Source organism: Nomia melanderi, chromosome 3, assembly GCF_051020985.1.
Source record: "Nomia melanderi isolate GNS246 chromosome 3, iyNomMela1, whole genome shotgun sequence".
Classification (NCBI taxonomy): Eukaryota; Metazoa; Arthropoda; class Insecta; order Hymenoptera; family Halictidae; genus Nomia; species Nomia melanderi.
The window spans coordinates 2,218,765-2,237,753 of NC_135001.1; the positions used below are offsets into that span (position 1 = coordinate 2,218,765).

General features: G+C 41.8%; 1 protein-coding gene and 1 long non-coding RNA gene across 4 annotated transcripts in view; one reads left to right on the forward strand and one right to left on the reverse strand.

Annotated features, from left to right (window-relative positions):
• The window catches only part of LOC116430303 (uncharacterized), a 72,675-nt gene extending 64,887 nt beyond the window's left edge, over window positions 1–7,788 (forward strand). The window contains exon 3 of the long non-coding RNA XR_004235685.2: window positions 7,640–7,788. This is a non-coding gene — a long non-coding RNA (uncharacterized LOC116430303). The remainder of the gene's footprint in view (window positions 1–7,639) is intronic.
• Window positions 1–18,989, reverse strand: part of Fas1 (fasciclin 1 Fas1 domain-containing) — a 407,539-nt gene that overhangs the window by 323,317 nt on the left and 65,233 nt on the right. The window lies entirely within an intron of this gene.

The window sequence follows — 18,989 nt, forward strand, 5'->3', positions numbered from 1 at the left end:
TAAGACTATAAAATTTGATATTTAATATTATACTCTGTATACTGCATCAATTTGAGAAATATTCAAACAAAATAGCTTTGTCCCTCGATGTAAACGTGATTTCTCATCGAGTTAGTTTCACAAAATATCCTCCCTATCTAATCAGAAAATGTTAAAGTATTTCCGATGAAAAATTTCCGAGTGCAAAGGGTTAAAACAAAGGGGAACATATAGTCCGTTCACAATTTTCTTATACTGGTTCCTAATTTAAAAGTATAATTAATGAAAGGAAAAGGCGATTGAATTGAAAAAGATTGAAGGAACATAATGACAAATGATTGAAGACATGGTTAAGTCGAAGGTGAAAAAGATGAAAAAGTTTCTCAAAAGATTAAAGTATGTTGCAATAGAATGTTTCTTGAATTTCTTGAATGTTAATTCAAATAAAATGTAGGATAATATGCTGCAAGAAAATTAAAAATGGGTGAATTAGGTGTAGAAAGTACTGTGCTTTCTACTTTTAAGGGTTCTTTCAACTATCGCAGTTATCTAAAGTTTCGATGTAAGTTTCTGAATGCGAGGTTTCTACGAATCGAACACACTTTGCACTAGTTTCAAGTGTCGCAAAATTGGAGCACTGGTTTCGGCAATTTCTCGAATTACGATTCGCTTCTAACGCACTAAAGCCGGTTTAATTAAAACCCTACTAATTCGATTTAATCCGTTACTTCCGTTTCATTTGACCTAACTTCCCTTTCAATTAATCCGAATTGGCAAGGTTTTACCGCAATTATGCTCGATGAACGTGGCAGCACAAACGTCATTAGTGCACGTAAATCATTTCTCTGCGATTTTGTACGACATTAATTACCCTTTGATCGTGGACTATCTAAAAGAAAGTCGAAATGGCCAGGCCGCGTGCAATCTGTTTAATTGAGGAAAGGCGTTCAGACGTGGCTAATCGAATTAGCATTTATGTTTCGTTTGACGTGGTTTCTCTGCTTTGCCGCTTTTCCCGTCAACGCAGAATGCTACAGTTACGAATGAATCTGACACTTCACAATTGTGATTTCATCTTCATTAACTTCATTATGTTCCAAATTCTTTGTTTTCAATTAGAAAAGAAAAAATATACTTTAGGAATAAGTTTCCTCGTTCGTTTGAAGTCGGATATTGCAGTTGAACCGAAGATGTTCATGCAAATTAAATTACTCCATACTCTAGTCACGCTTGCAAGTAATAAAGTTGACTAAAGTTTTCACTTCATTACGTTTAATGCATACTTTGTGCGGCAGATGAATAATAATGGTCAAGTATTTCGTTTAGCAGTCCATTTTGGAGAAGTTCAGTGGCGGAACAGTCATTTAACTAGACAGGAAAAACAGTATACGCGAGAACGATAATTCACTGCAGAAGTCTATCGTCTTTCTCTAAAGAATGTTCAAAAACGAAGCAGAGTTTCTCAAGAGTCAACGATAGCGCCACTGTAATTCGTTCTATCCAATCTCAATAAATACTCATGACCAAATGTCATTTCTCTTTTCACATTTTCATTATAATTCCTACGAACTACATGGGTAACCGTGAATATTTCTCCAATTTGGAAATTCTAACAAAAATAAAAATTAACACAAATTAACATATTTATGAAATTATAAGTAAAACATTGCGACGCAGAGTAAATACAAATATTTCTGCGATATTGACAATTCAACGAAGATTATTTTGGTGAGAGTTTCCTCAATTACATTTTCTTCAATCCAATAATTCTAAACAAAATATTAGAAAAATGAAATTAAAACAACTCATTGAGTTTCTAAGTATAATGTAGTAGTTCATAATTTCTAACAACAATATCTATAGAATTAATTTGATTTTCATTATGTAAAATATGGGATTACGGCCGTCACAGATATGTGACGCTGGTAACGAACATGTTAACGAAATTGCTAATGAAAGATTGTAGAACAAAATAAGGAAATCTGAGCCCGACAATTGAAGAGGAACCATCAATTCTCACGGTTACTTCGACCCTCCGACGGATCGATGTTGCAGAATTTCGGAACAATGATCGAATCAATGGCTAGCGTTCTCTCCACGTATCAGTATAATTCCACGAGGACCGTGTGACTTAGTTGTATGGTTTCCAGATGCACCAGAAACGAAGCTACGTATCACATTACAGTTTGTAATCGGGGCAACCAGTCCGATCTCCGATGAAGCTTCATTCACCGAACTCATTCATTAAATGTACATTGACGGGCGATCGCATCTATAGAGAAAAACCAATAAACCGATCCCATTGAGAAAAGAAACTTAAATTAAAGATATTACACATCATATATTCCCCTCAAATTCAATCATTACACAAAACACTTTATTATTCTACACATAACAAATCTCACATAATTAAATTCTATAGATTAAATTCTGTAGAATAAAATATTCTGCGTGACAAAAGTAACAATTAGACCGAGGAACATCCATGAAAATTGACACTTTCAAAAATATAATCAGAGAATCAGAATGATGATAGAAAATAAAGAATGCCACGCTTTGTATATTATATTTTTTTGAAATTTCGTGAAAATTCATGAAAATACGCAATCTAGTTATTACTAGATTAAGCTATATTAAGTAAGCTATGTTTAACTATGTTAAGCTATTGCTTAACACTAGAACTACCAAATGGGTCAAAATAATTCCTGGATTTCTTCTTTCGCGATACTAAAGAGGTATGAATACCTTTCTGAGAAATTATTAAAGAAGCTGATTGAGTAATACTTAAGCTGACGTTTAAACCAATTAAAATCTTAATAAATCCACGTTTGTACTTTCTGGAATGAAACTTTCGAAAGTCAGTTTAAGTTCTCGGCTTAAGTTCTCGCTTTTCGATGAAAAGGTTAGAATCAATAGAAACCGCGCGAACGCGTAAACCTAATTGTCCCCGCGATTCTTGAATAAATATTCGCTGCGATGTAAATAATACCTGGAGAAGGAGCAAGTGCTCTTGTAGGAGGGATCTCGTACGGGCAGTTGCCATTATTCTTTCTCCCGATACAAAGGCGGCTACAACGGGTGCGGTATTCGGGATTTACAATTGCGCCTCGGATGCCGACATCCAAGCGCACGCCCCCGAATTCTGCTCGAGTGGCCCTCGCTACGGCGGAGCAATTGAAACGAAGACAACCAGAGGGGCGAAGCAGGTACCGTGTACACGCGAAACGTTTCCTGTGTTACGGCACGATTGTAGTTTCGTTTCAACGCGGCTCTCTATAACAGAAACTCGCGCACTCCTTAGATAAATTAATTATTCGGGATTTTCGCGTTTCTAACCACCGGTGTACATTTTCTGGTGGTTTTCTGTTCCGAAAATATCACGGAAATCGCTTTGACACATATTAGAATGATTTGATACCACGGGAAACGCGTTATTATAACAAACTCGAGGAATGTTAATACCGTGATTAAATAATGACGTTTATTACTCGATGATAAACATATTTATAAATTATGTTTCTGACGGAGGACTTAAAACCAGGGAAATTAATTAATTTGCAACGCACGAGACTCGAAAGTTTTGAGGTAATGTCAGTGTTTACTGAATCATTAGAATATTAATTTCCCATTATTTCCCGATCTAACAAAGTCATATACATTCACTTAATTGATTTTGCGCGCAATACGTAAACTCGAGAATGATGTAATTGATATTTGAAATATTCTAATATTAACCAATCACGATTGATAATATTATTTATAACGCTTGACAATGCTACAATGATGTGACATAATGCAACGTCGGATATTATTCCAAATAAATTGAGATGTATAGATCATTCATTATGTACCCTTTTAGCGAAACATTTCCATGTTTAACAATGAAACTACCGAGCAGTTAAATTGACTTCGCGAAATTCCTTTATAAATTTCAATAGTACATCTGTCGAGATTTTAAGTGCTTCACAAACTAGTTTGCGCATTGCTAAATCAATTTCTTTAATAATTCCTGAGAGAAACATCCGTCATCTTTTTAATAATTCCAAAATGAAGAAATCAGGAATACGTCGTTTTGACTCGTAGGTAGACAGGTCCAATGTTAAATATTAAGAGAAAGGAATCTCTGCAGATTCTCTTACTGCTCGATTAATAGAATTAAATATTAAAGCCTTTTTATGTTCACAAATTGAGCTTAAAGATCGAAAGCGGAGCTAAAGAGATTAGTGTATCTAAATTCATAGAACAGCTCGAGTGAACCTCTATAAAAAGATCATTCAAAAATACGAAATCAAGTTTTGCAGTAGATCACACCGGTTCCAAAATCAAAGGATCAAACCTTGGCATTCCACCCTCACACGCACGGCGCGCAAGTAAAATTCGAAGTCTTCAACCCTCGGACTACAAACAGAAGAGACATGAAAAAAAGTATCACTCGAGTAAAAGAATCGTTTCAAGCAACGCCGAGCAACCTGCACAAGTATCCGCGCACAATCTCCGAGTGGTGATCGAAAAAACCGGCTCGAAGACGCGCGCCCCCGGGACGGAACGTTCGTAGTGCTCTCGAAGAAGTCAGGATCGGTGAAAAGCAGGCCGGTATTAAAGCGAACGATAAAGACGAGTGGCCACTGACAGCAGTCAAGCAGTCAAATGAAATCAAACAAACTCACTGGGAGAGTACATAACCGTGCAGCCCCGGAGTTAACGTCATCATTCGTAGGCGGCCGAATACAGGCCACTCGAAGCGAACAAAGTTCGGAACGCCGCTTGAGATAGGGGTCGGGGGTGGGAATAACGTTTACGAATGTATATTCCGCGCGACACTCGAACGGAAGGTATCGTAGCGAGGACTCACGACCGATTAGAAGTGCCAGCCACCCCTCGACACTTTTTCCTCCGGCACTCGAACCTCTTCGACCGGCAGCGGGAGGGGGCGGAAGCCAGCGAACCGAATACACACGCTCGCAAGGGGAGCCGACTAACACGCGGACACTGGCTGCCTCGATATACACGGAGCGACAACGAACGCTTTTGAACGGCAATCGGGACTCTTTTCAGCCCGCCTTCTGCTTTGCATTCGGCACCCTTCCGCGGCACCAGCCTCGCCACCGCACGGCCAACCCCCATGAATCACGAGGCCCTTCCGACCTACAGGCTCGTGCCCTATCACGGGACAGATCCGGTCGCCTCTTCAGGACAGCCAGCGACGGTATTTTCGAGCTGCAACTCCCCCCTTGACCACTCTCTTTTTCCGCTCGACGAATCGACGAATTTCTGCGAGCGAGACCACCCCACTGCGCCCTCTCGACGTGTCACAGGGGTGGACAGTTATGGGGCAGTCGTTGGTTATATTGGGATTTTTCATTCCTTTGCTTCCTTTCGGACGGCAGGCTTTTTTCATGGCCTTTAACCCTTTGTTCTGTGATTTCTTTCGTAAGGGTGCTCCACGGGATTACTTCGTCGATTTATTGGAAAGGGGAAGGATTTGATAGTTCGTGGGATTGCTATGGAGGTTGTAGATGGGATAGGAATATTTGATTTGTGTTGAGTACGTTTGGAATTTTTGTTGTGAGTCTGCTCTCATATAAGCGAAGGGATGATTGATATTCAGATATTGCAAAATTGAAGTATGCTTCGACAGACTGGAAAAAAATTTGTAGTTAATAAATCCTTTATCAACCTGCTGAATATAATCATCCGTGAAAAATGCTTATTGCATATTCTGCCTAATTTCTTTATAAATCGAGAATCCGCAAGAGATATCGTTGCTGGGAATAATACTAGTACAAGCGCACTACAGGTGTACGCGAAGCGTTACATCGATTTGCGAGTAATTAGAGGTACGGTTTCAAAAGCGGCAACGATAGGTCATTGCGACAAGCGTTCCTGAGAGGATCGCGGGCACCGTTTCTGGTAAACAGCTTAATAATACCAGCGACAGCTCACAAAAGCGAGCGAATAAAAATAGCGTGTATCAAAACGGTCGCGGGGATGACAGTGCAAATAGCCGGCAAGCGAGGCGTATCGGTAATCGAGCATCCTCTTCGCTTTCATAACGAGTCCTTTACAACCGGCGCGTCCCGATATCCCGAGGGAAAACAGTCGAAGGGAATATCTGCGCGATCACCGCCGCGAGAGAGAATCCCGAGCGTCGAGGCGTTTATGCAAACCGACGACGATTGCGACGACGAAAGCATGAATTATCCGAGCACGAGGCTCCCCTTTAGCCACGGCTTATTGCCACGACGACGATCACGCCGATAAGTGCGCCCCGATCCGGCAAATAAAACGAAACGAGTAACAGACGGCCCGTGGAAATCGCCGCAGCCGTGGGAGGGGAAGGAGAGAGCAGCCCGGAGGAAATGCGATATTTATGAACGGAAACCTCGGCTGTTCGCGACAGCCATTGAATCTTGCTCGCTGCGCCTTGTGTCGATACGGGCAGCTCAATGGACGCGAGAACTAGAACAGTGTAGCCCAATTTAATTTATCGCGGCTTGATTGCCGCAAAAAGTCGAGACACCGGGGAACGGGGACTCTTAGTCTCGCAGCGTTGTTTGCGTACGCTGCAGCCGCGCAGGCGAGACCGTGCGTTTTTTGCGTAATTTATGGTAACAGGCACTGGATAAAAAGGTTCATCTTTTGTGAAGTTGGGCGGAAGGCTTAAAAAACAGTGCTAAATATCTGATAATGTTATATAGACCAGTTATCGAGTAACAGAAGGGGAAATTTCCTAGTTTTACGTATTCGAGAGATTATGCTGTTCGAATGATTCTAAATAGAATGATTTTAAATAGAACGATTATCAATGAAAATGCTGTAAGAGACGACTCTTTATAGCGCGGCGTACTCTTCTGTCGGAAAGTAGAACGCACCTGATTCTTAGAATTGTCGACTCTTTTCAGAAATGAGCGCAAGGGTGTTTAACCCTTTGCGGGCGGAGATTCTTTAAAGTATACAAAACCTTCAGCAGATGAAACCAAATTTATATCGGTTGCTTAAATAATAGAGAGAAAGGACACTACTATGTACTGGAGGAAACTATGTACTAATCCCTTGCTGTTTGAAGTACTAAATTATATATTTACAACTCAGTGTTTCAAATATGAAAGTTTGATCTCGACGAAATGTCGACATTCGTCTATAAAGGGTTAAAAAGGAAAGCGCTCCTCGATCGCATTCGAAGTCGGTTAGTCGCGTCTGACACCAACACGGTCATTGCCTTTACCCCTTTGCATTCCGTAGGCGCCTCTTAGTCGCCAATTGATTCGACACAGCAAAATTATAAAGTTTTATATCTAATATTAAACTTTGTGCAATGTATCAATATATGAAATATTAAAAGCAAATAGTTTTGTTCCTCAATTCATATGCGATTTCTCGTCAAGATGGTTGGAAAAAATGTCGGTATGTCATTAGAGAATATTGAGTATTTCCAGTGAAAAACTTCTGGAATGCAGAGAGTTAATAAACTAAATAACTCCGACCTTTTCTTACAATCCTGCGTTTTATATGCAACCCGAATATATCTAAAAATTCTCTTCTTTAACATATTTATTCTCTAACGTGAAGTATTATAGTATTATATTATAAAAATCAAATTACATGAATGTGCAAGTTTCACAACCGATTTTACCAGAATTCCGACGTCTAATGATTTCAGGGAAGGAAATGGCGGACGAGGACATCCCGTACGCAGGAGCGGACACGCAGGATCCGCTACGTGAAAGGAAAATCGCGATCGATCCCGAGGATCGACATGCTCGCAGTCTCCGGTGAAATACCTTCGACACTTCGGACAAGCTGCGCGAGTCAAGGACCAAGGTGACGCGAAATTTCCTCCATGGAAATCAACTTTACTGTGGCAGGTGCAGGGGACCGTGTTCGTCCTCTCTTTGTACTGCGCTGCCACCGCCGCCGCCGCCGCCGCCGCCGCCGCCGCTACCGGAAACTCTCGATCGAGCATTTGTCAAGAACGACCGTGTGAACACGAACGATAGAAAACAATTGTCGAGACGTCGATTTCTCGCGGAAGAATAAAAGGCCGCGTCGAGTTTTATGTATTCTCCCCGAGAGATCTTTCGCCCGGGGTTTAATCGACGCATTGTTATGGCCGTTGCTCGCGGCGAAGACTTTTATCGTTTATAAGTTACGTCCGCGTTACTGCGACCGTAACAGCGGCACGGGCAATTTCGAGCGGATCTTGTGACTTTCCGCGGAATTCGAATTTAATTGGATAACGGGCTTGTTGATTGAAGTTGTCAGAATAAAGGCATTGTTTTAGCGGTAAACGGCGCTCAGTGGGATTAGCAGCGTGCTGATTCTTCTTGGTTTCCGTGGTGTGCATTGGAAAATGAATTAGGAAGTGGAGTGTACTCGTAGAATTTTAAGCGGAGAACCACGATTTATGCATTTCTGCGCGTAGACTTGATTATCAGATGTTCGATCCTTCATTCGTTCGCTACCAGCTGTTACATATGCGTGACACGTCGGTTTGTTATCATCGATACGTATATGTAACAGAGGTTTTGAATCAATATATGGAGACACGTTGAAACGCGTTGTGTTTTGAACGGGATTGTTAAGTTCTAACACGGTGGAATATGTGAAGAGTGTGCTTCGTCTGCGATAATATTTACAGTGAGGTTCGAAAGTTCACGACCAGATCGTTTTTGGATCCAGATCGTTTCTTATATGATAAAGGATTTAAGAACTTATTGTTATTATGACATATAAGTGTATTCTTTATACGTATTTTTTTAGAAATAAATGTTTTCGGTCAGAATGCTTAAAAAACAAATAATGCTGGTTTTCTATTATAATAGTAATTTAATGCATCGTATTTGCATATTGCACTTGCTAATTTGGCCGGGAACTTTTGAACTATATTTTAATTTTTTAGAATGTTCTAAATATATATACGTAAAGTATATATATTTCCAATTGATGTCATATAATCCTAGAAAGAATCCTGGTCTATGATGGACGTTTCCTAGGCGACTTTGGTAACGAACGAGTAAAATAAATGATCTTTTTATTAAAGATTAAATTAAGATAATGAGACACAGTAGAATTTTAGAGAGTTGAATTGAACGTTAGCCTAATTGTCAAAGTGCGGTTACAGAGGAATTTGCCCGTTCCGAAAGAAGGTTGGTCCTATTAATTAGCAATTATCAGCGGTACAGCTGCACGCAGCATCGCAATTAATTGGTTTTATTGGTTTACCGACATGGTTACGTAATCGATTCCATGGCCTCGCCAATTTAACCAATTCCACTGTTAATTAATATCAACGCTTGTAACGAAACGTTGCTTACGTTGGTCCAACGTTTAGAGTATAAATTGCTTTCCGCTAATTGATATTTACGCGGTTATGTGCAGTAGTTACTTTCGTTCTCTGCGGCACTAATCGATTAGCAACATCGAGTAACCGCTGTTTCGATGATCAGAGTTTGCTCGGGAAGCCACGGAAAATATATGTTCCGTTGCAACCCACAGAAGAATCTCGAAATGCAGGTAGTATGAGATGTCTGTGGAAGAAAGACGAACAGACCTGAATCCTTGAATTCTGTTATCAATCTGTGGATCTCGGAATGATACTATAACGCATTCGATTCCGGTAAAGTCTCCATAATTCATTGATCAGAGGAACAGTCCGCTGGTTATGCAAGGCAATTGGTCCCCGATTTGTAACTTACCCCTTTCTCATCCTCGAGAGTTTCGATCGTTATGAATTTAGCGATGTACTCCGTGTGCATCGGTATAAAAATTAATTTCCTCTGTACGTAGCACAAGCTGACACTACTATTGCTTCTACTATATAATCTTCATTACGTAATGCACTCTACAGTAAAGGTAATACTAACCATATTCTAAGTATCGACTAATTATCCACTAAGTAAGAAGCGAAATGAATTTATTTTGACATTACCATTTCATTCATGCAAAATAATTATTATCATTAGAGTCTCCATTGTTAACAACTAAACCGTTTTCCCATCACGTTCACCAAGAAACTAATCTTCTGCACTCGAAGGAGTTCTCGCAAGTACTGCCAAAATTTGACGTACTCGAAGTGTTCCTCAAGCACAACAACAACAAACACTGAAGATCAAACTATTTGAACATACAGTAAAACTTTAGTCACATGCGATTCCATGTGTTATCGATTGCAGAAGGCGTAAAAACGAAGCGTAAGGTAAAAACTAGAATATTAACATATTTAAGAACACAAGGAAAGAACCTCGACGTCTCGAGCGTCATGTTAAGCGACATGAAGTGACACTAAAAGACAAAAGTGTAACACGTTGCGATCCAACGTCAGAACCATTCGCCTTCGAGAAACGTCGTTAATAGTCATCGAACAATCGACGATCACTTCCCTCCGACGCTCGTGCTACTTGACACGCGAAAAAGGTACCGATCTACCACGATTTCAATATTCAATCATTGATTCAAACAATAAAATAAAAGAATTTATTCACCACAGCGAATTTATTCCCAGAACACTCTACAGCACAAGTATTACGCATATTCCACAACCCTTTAGCTATCCGTACATATTCACAAATGCGACTGCCTGAACGCAAAACGAAAGAAAAAGCAAAGTTGTACAAATGTTGATACATTCGTTTCTTACCTACATGTGATGATTTATGTACATAAGACATAAACATAAACACTCTACTTGTTTCATCGACGCAATCTCGGTAAAATAAATAAAAGCCAATTCCCGGCATAATTCATCAAATCGCTTATTGTGGACATCCGTAGTTAAAGGGTTAATCGAATGAATACTTTCCACGAGAACCCTTATATCTCCATTTTACCCTCAAAGTCTACTCCCCATCGATACACGTTCCATAATTACATCCATTCCACCCTGCGTACAAAACAAGAAAGAAATTATAATTCGCATCGGTATCGCCGACGACCCAGTTCCCGAAATTCCAATTTCCCGCGGCGCGAGGGTAAACGTATAATTAATAGTCGTCCTCCGAAACGGGGCGGAGAGGACGGCTGGATGCGTCTCCCGCGGAAAGGGATCGCAATTCGAGGCGGACGGAGCGGCGCCGCGGCAGCTGGTCGCCGGACGAAAACTTTCCAATTTCGGCAGATTTTACGCCGGCCTGTCTATCTATTTACTTTTCCATGTGCCAGCTGGTGCGCCAGGTATAACAGGGTTTACGTACCGTTTCCTCGTCTCCGCTATCGTAACGATGGGGCGAGTGCGCGAAATTGGGACGCGTGGGAGTGTATCGGGAACGGTAGACGGCGCTGGGATCGTCCGCGGCGAAACGTTCGAAACTAACCCCTGATTTCCGTAAGCGGATTTTCTGTCACGCTTGTCTGACCACGCGCCGCGCGGGTTGCGTAATTTTCGGGGGTGCACGCGCGGAAAGGACCGCCGCCGGATAGACTGCGACCGGCGGGGATATTCGTTAGCGGGGACTAGCCGGCTATAAAGTGCGGTATTAAACGCGCCGGGTATCAGGTGATCCTAACGGGCCGAGCGATTTATTCGCCGATCGAACCCCCGTCCTGTTGAATTAGTGCCCTGTAAACCGGGGCCCGGGCTAACGTTAACCGCGTTTAATTATTATTTTCAACCGGGATTTTACGAGCGGATATATTAAATAGGTGTCCCGTGACGGACGCGACGCGCGCGCCGTTGGACAACGCCGCCGCCCCAACGGGCGCACACCGTTAAACCGGGGATCGAAGTATTTACTGCCCTGCAGAAATTTCCTCGCCGCGTTTCGCGTTACGTCTCTGAGCGTTTTCGGTTACAGCGCTCGCCGATGGAATCGCGTGAATGGAAGTCGACTGTGAATGAGTACCTGTTGACGGTCGTTGGAATAAGTTTGGAAGAGTGGTGTAGAAGTTTGTATAGGAACTCCAAGAGTGCGGCTGTTGAAGTTTAACTGAATTATAAATCAGTTTGCCTGTGAATGAATCAGTTTCTTTAGTAATTTGTAGAAGTGGATGTTATTTTGGTAGTAATTGGGGTAGAAGAATTTAGGCGTGGGTTAAGTTGACTTTTTTGATAGTTCCGGGGTTGATCATTGGATGTTGAGATAGGTTTGTAGGGTGTAGGTGGGAGGAGATGTTTGTTGTTTGAGAGTTGAAGATTGTTCGAGATTGGAAGATATGTAACACGGGCTTGGCAGTTTGTAGATAGAAAACGTTTGGAATAGAATAATAGGAGAGACAATGATTGCGGAAGAATTCGTAAAATACAAAATTATCAAGTTTTCAATCGTATGACTTAGAAGACATCATATAAACTGAGTAAAATCAATATCTTTGTAAAGAAAAATAAAAAATAACGTAAAGATCAATCGATATAGTATGTCCATCGAATCACGGGATCGTTTAGGGAAGTCAATGCCCAGGGTATCACCGAGGAAAATCAAGCACAGGAAATCGATAAAAATGCTGCACCCTAGAGACCGCCGAAACACGAAAAATAACCACAAAGTTATACACACGAGTATAACCGACGCAGAATCTTCATCGAATTACACGATCGTTCGGGGAAATCAATATCCGGGCGCATCACCGAAAAACAAAATGGAATCGAGCGTTTTACACGTAAATGGCCGACAACGCCGCTCCCAGGGGGCCGATTAAAGAACACTGAAGCGAAAGGGACCGTGAGAGGGAGGTGGGTCGGAGTGACGAGAGGAAAAAACCCAGTAAACGCGAAAAAGGAGCATCGGGAAACGTCATAATTGGACGGCAGGCGAAGAGGGCCGAAGCCGTGCGCGTCGCGTTGGCGCTTGGGAAATCAGCGTTTCGCGACATATGCGAGTTGCGAAACGAAGCCGGCAGGAGAGCTCTCTCGTTGCTTGCGCCCAGGCGTTCTCTGTATTTTACGATCGAATCAGGAACGCTCCTCCCCGAAACCTTGCCCCGCGGCCGTGCACGGGGACCTGCAAAGACCATTGAAACGTTGCCAATAGAACGTTAATCCGGATCGTTCGCTTGTTACTGACAATTTACTATGCTTCGCCTTCGACCTACGGCTCAGCTTCGGAAACGGATTTACCTACCAGACCTGAAAACATTCTAAACTAGAAACTGGGGGACTCGTTGGACGACGCGGAACGGCCGCTCACAGGAAAAACTATCGCAACGCCATCCTCTTTTTTTTCTGCCAGTATTTACGTGCGCGAGCCCGTCGGGAATAGTTGCCTGCGATAGTTGTTGCTAAATTGAATCTCTCCTTCCGTTCGCGTGATAGTTGAATCCGCGCTGTTTCCGCGAAATGGTATGAAGATTGAAATGGTAGTAACGAAATGTAACGATCTCGCGGCTGATATTTTACGTTTGTTAATAATTAACACTGAAACTACCGGACGGGACAAATTGACTTCGGAATTTTTCATTTGGAAGTATTTAAACTATAAAGTTGTTTTTGCGAAAGGTTTTTAATTAAACTTGTGTATTTGTACAGATACTGACTAAGAGATCCTTTGAATCTCAAGGAACGTATTGTTGCAATTTTTTATGAAAAGTTGGAAATAAGTCACTCTAATTGCTTGGTAGTTTTAGTGTTAACAAACCGGAAGTATTTAAAATTGATTTACTGTCAAAAATTACCGTAATATACATGACAGGAGTAACCTAGCACGATACTTAATGTGTTCCGAAAATAAGAAAATGATTTTTGACCCAGTAAGTAAAAGTGCCATGCCGCTTATTTGATGGCACTGCTTCGTTAAGGGTTAATTAATAATCTCTGATTATCCGTAGAAGTATTTCTCGTTTGAATTTTAAGCGAAAGTCGTGTTGAATTTTAATCACATCGAAAAAATTGCGAGAACGAAATCTTCAGAGTGCTAAATGAAAAAGGGGAGACGAACCATGCTGCAGACGTCAAAATTAGCGAAGACTGATCCACAGCTTCGACGTTCGGTTCGAAATACTGGCGCCGTCGATCCTCTGACGAATTTTTGCCCGTGGACGCGAGTCAAAGCGGGCAGACACGAGCGAAGCAAAAATAAATTCCGGAATGCCGCCGTCCGTCGATGCCCATTCCTGAACGATATCGAGAATATCGACAGGAGTCCTCCTCCCGTCTGTTCTAGATACCAATAATTTTCGCAGAATGCCGACGGGAGACGCGAGGACTTAATTAAAAAATACTTGAGCGCCGATAATTATCGAAGCGTCCGGGTCGATCGAGACTCGCGGGTCCGCGTCAAGTTTCCGCCATCTTACCCCACCGTTTGATCGATTCTCGATCGTCACCAATGAACGTCGCGACCAGAAAATATCGCGGCTCTCGTTAGAAGCAGCGAAGAAATCAAAATAACGCTGTTAAATGATATTAGTTACAATTAATCAGTAACTTTTCATTCAAGATTTCATATAGTTCAAACCGCATGAAAAACTCACGGGTTTTTCGCGTTTACCGAATCCCAAGGACCAAGAGAACTGTAAACTTACGTCTAGACAACAAATGAAACGTCCAGTTCCTCCGTCAGTATTCACAATTAACTTATACTCTTCGTATATGAGAATCTTGTTTAAGAAAACTAGATACTCCGAGACTGCATCTATAGAAACCTTAATTAATTTGAAATTCACTTTGCTAAATCAATTTCTTCAACTATTTCTCAGAGAAACATCTATTATCCCTTTAATAATTATAAAGTGAAGAAATCAGGAATTTTCACCTGCCTGTTACTTTGAATGTACTCGATGCGCACACTAGTACTCTGAACTCGATGCGCACACTAGTACTCGAACGTCTTCGTTACTGCCTAACGCTCGCAGTAGGACAGTTGAACCGACGAATAATTACAATCCGTTGACGCTGCGGTCCGAAGGATCAAGAGATTTCACGCGGCCCGCCCGGCAACGGGAACACTCGGACGTCCCATAGATATTTCACGTGCCGCTCGATTCCTCGTATATCATCCCCGTAACACATGGCGCCACCCCCAGAAGAGGAATTGCTGGAGCCGGAGAGACGGCCGAGGGTGTGCCTCGTTCGAAAGCAAAGGAGCAGTCGCGTGTGGTTCGGGCAACGATGCTGCGCCTTAATTTATCACCGGTTCTCGAGGTGACCCGCGTCTTCTGAGTGAACGTCACTGCGAGATGCGCCGATCTCTGTCTCTCACTCCCTCTCTCTCTCTTCCGCTCAGCCGCCTTCCTCTCCTCCTTCGCCGGTTGCCCATGAGAATGCCTCTTAATCAGACCCGATATAGCTGTCTGTGCACGGTAAACACCGGTCTCCATTGTGAACCGCCGTACACTTCCGGGGAATTTCGGAGCACCGGAGGACAATGAAGTGGATCGGTAAGTGACGACTGTTGGAGGTATCGCGACCAACATTAATTAAGTGCTCCGAGTAACTGCGCGCTCCGCGCGGCCATTACACGAGACTGTAATAATCTTCTAAGACTATTAGGTCCCTCTCCACCAAAGGGATATTGGAGATCTTTCGTGCAATATGTTTAGGTCCCAGTGGAGCTTGCGCTGTTCAACGCAAGCAGAATACAAATACAAGATAACGCAGTTACCGTTGTTATTGACCGTTTGCACTCCGAGGGATTTTCAATATGATCTAGCAACTTTCAATTATTTTTACTACGAGCTAAATACACTAGGAATATTTACAATGAGCAAACCTTTCCGTGAAAGATTGAAGATCCTGCTTCGCTATTAAAAGAAACCCGTATACAGTTATGTTTAGTGTTTTATTAACACTAGAACTAACGAGGATTTAATACGATTAATATGTAACGCCTATAGAAATTGTAATAATAAATTATTTCCAGTTTCTTCAATTCATTATAGCATTCAAAGGAAACTATTTATTTTCAAAGTCATTTGGAATATTCAATGCTTTCAAGATATCAACAATTGCGAAACAGACAAATCGAAACTAGTCATTTTGATTGGTACGGTAGTTCTAGAGTTAAAACCGAAGTTATAAACCTATCAACAATGGAGTACAAAGGGTTAATAGAGATTTTGCGTTACTTTACAGAGGTTCCCTGCTGCTATGTTACTTTGTCCGTTCCCTCCCAATGTACATTAAACCGTGAATATAGCTGGAATATAATACCCTGTGCTATTTGAAAATTAATTTTAAAATTGTAACATCCATACGCGTACAGCCCGTATTAATGTGCGTATATCATCGATATGAATATAGAAGAGATATTTCATTGCGATATACAATAGCCAGTTCAAGTAGAGATTATCCATAAACTGGCTAAGTTTAACAGGGGATTAAATTCGAGTTTCAGAAGTATTCTCGAACCGAGGTACGCGAACGGTTAAAACAAGCCGAATCCAGGTTCGAACATTTCCATTGTTTCCGCCGGAAAGGGTTCACGGTTTCGTGAGTACCTAGAAAATAATTCCGCTTCGGTGGTAATTCTTGCGACCATATATTCGCGAGAAAGTCACACGTCCCCCGAACTGCCATTTTGTCGAAACGCTGCCGATTACGGGAACGAACCCGCGATTACGCAACACCGGCGGACCATCCAGAAATATTCAAATTACTCGGAAGCGTCGTTCCTCCGGTGGTCGGGGAACTTTTATCAGAGACAGATATGCGGCAAGTTCAGCGTTACATGAGAAATATGTATCGCTGGAAGTGTTCCGCGCGGTTCGAGTTCATCAGGGCAGCGCGCTATAGCATTAGCATATATTCACCCCAGGGCCATGTCGCTGGCTACCGACCGCGACCGGCATAGTAACTCGACTATGTCGACGTTGGGAGCCAAAAGTTACGCCGATAACTTTCGCCGGCCGTGTAACGAGCCGTGCCGCGCGTGACGCCGCCTTGAAAAAGGCCCGGCAGTTTCGTCAGTCGAATCTGTCAAAGGGGAAATGTTTCCTCTGTAGGAAAGAACAACGAAGCCGAAATGAAAAGGGCAACGAAGAAAGGGGGAAAAAAGCAACGTCCGTGTCGCTAATTATGTACTAGGCCGCGAATCTTCATGCATTTAAAGTGCGCTGGAACGAGCGTCACGCGACAATAGGAAATTTTTTAATGAATTTTAATGGAGTTCTCGTTCTGTCCTCAAATTCCGGGAACTTCTGAATGAAAATATTTCTCTGCTTTGTAAATTGGCGGGCCCGTATTAGCTATTTCCACGCGTACGCCTGTGAATGTTGTATAAAGCTGAAGTTTTAATTCCGTGGTTGACTTTATATTTTAATAAACATGGGGGAATATCAACTAACTGCGGCAACTTTTCTACATATTCATACGTTCATTAGGGTACCGTGGATTTCTTGTATCGAGACTGAAGTGGAGAGTAGAATCAACCGATTGTAAATAATTAGATGTCGAAGGGTAAATTATTGTACAAATTGTTTTACTGAATTCGAAAATTATTTTTATCGTGCTTAGAAGATTTGAATGTTTGAAGAAACTGCAGGGGAAACACTGGCTTTCGAAAATTTGTTGCAACCATCGGCTAGTCGTAATTGCAGGAATTACGTGGGATGATCTATTATCTCAGTAGAGACCGGTTATTTCCATTGTTTCACGCCGCTACCGTAACGACGGGGCGATTCACCGAAGGGCATTGTATTTTTAATGAAACGAAATATTCAGAAGCCGTTCGAGCTGCTCGAACAAACAAATAATAACGAGCAATTAGATACCGGGACACCGTTTTCTCCGGTTCTTCGTATCGGAAGGGCGTTTTCCTGGGTGCAGCCGGTCGCTAATTGCTCAGCCACCTGCCCGTTATTCAAATTTACTCACGGATCCCGTTTCCCCTGGCTTACCGACATCCGATGTAATTTAAGAATTTGTATCGCACATGTTTGCAATCGCGAGGAAGTATCGCTCGCTCTTCCGGGAATGGCGGCGCTGCTGCGTCTGAACCAGAACCGTTGAGTTTCTCGTACACTTCGCGACTCTGTAACTTTATTTCGTTGAAATAAGCTGGCCAGGAAGCTTTGCTCCCTTTTCTACAGCACGGCAATTAAATCGTGATACTTCGAATGAACTGTAACTTTATAAAGTGGCGATTGATTTTATATATCTCAATAAAATATAAAATTTCAATGTTTCAATGTCTTCAATATTTCACGCGATTCAAATGTACCTGAATTAATTTAATAAACAGAGGAAGAGAAGAAGGTCTTTTTCAATATAAAATTTCAATATTTTACTGAATGAAAATGTCTCTAAACGAATTTAATGAATCGAAAGTAATGAAAGGCACTAGATTTTCAAGTATGTAAGCTTGAATATTTGCAGAAGGTCCTGAGGATTGTCGAAATTTCCTGTATTGTCCTAGAAAGACCACCTAGGATCTTCGGGGGATACCAAGAACTCCTAAGATCATTCGAGTAATTCCTTAAGGACCATCGTGACCATTAGGGTACCACTGGAGTGTCCTAAGAGACTTCCAGTGGTTCTTGAAGGATCGTTGCGGTCCTTGAAAAGACACTAGGGGACCAACAGCTAAAGAAAATTTTGCAATGGCACTCAGAGAACAATGTGTATCAATCAAAGGTCAGGAGGGACGAAAGTCGATGAAAATAAAGGGAACTGAAAGAGACTGGGCGATGGTGTTAGCGGTTTGAAAAGGAAGGTGAATGATGGCTGCAGATGGTCAAGTGGCTTGGAAAAATATGAGAGGCAACCGATACACTGGAAAGAAGAGTCCAAAAATGGTTAAAACACTTAAAAACAACTTTGAAATTACTTAACACTACCAGACGGATCGAAATGACTCATTCCGGAGGCCTTTTTGCAATTATTAACAAGATAAGAGACGTTTCTCCGAGAAATTACTAAAAAAACTGATTTACCAAATTTAATTGTAAATCAATTGAAGTCTCGATAGATGCACTCTTGGAGTTTCTATAGAAAAATTTCGAAAGGTAAATGTACTTGCTAGTTTCAGTGTTAATTGAAATCGATTCATTACTTAACCAGGAATGGCAAAAGAATGAATGAGTAAGAGCTTGAGAACAACGTACCTGAGAATGGTAAAAAATAATCAAGGAATTACCTGACCCCT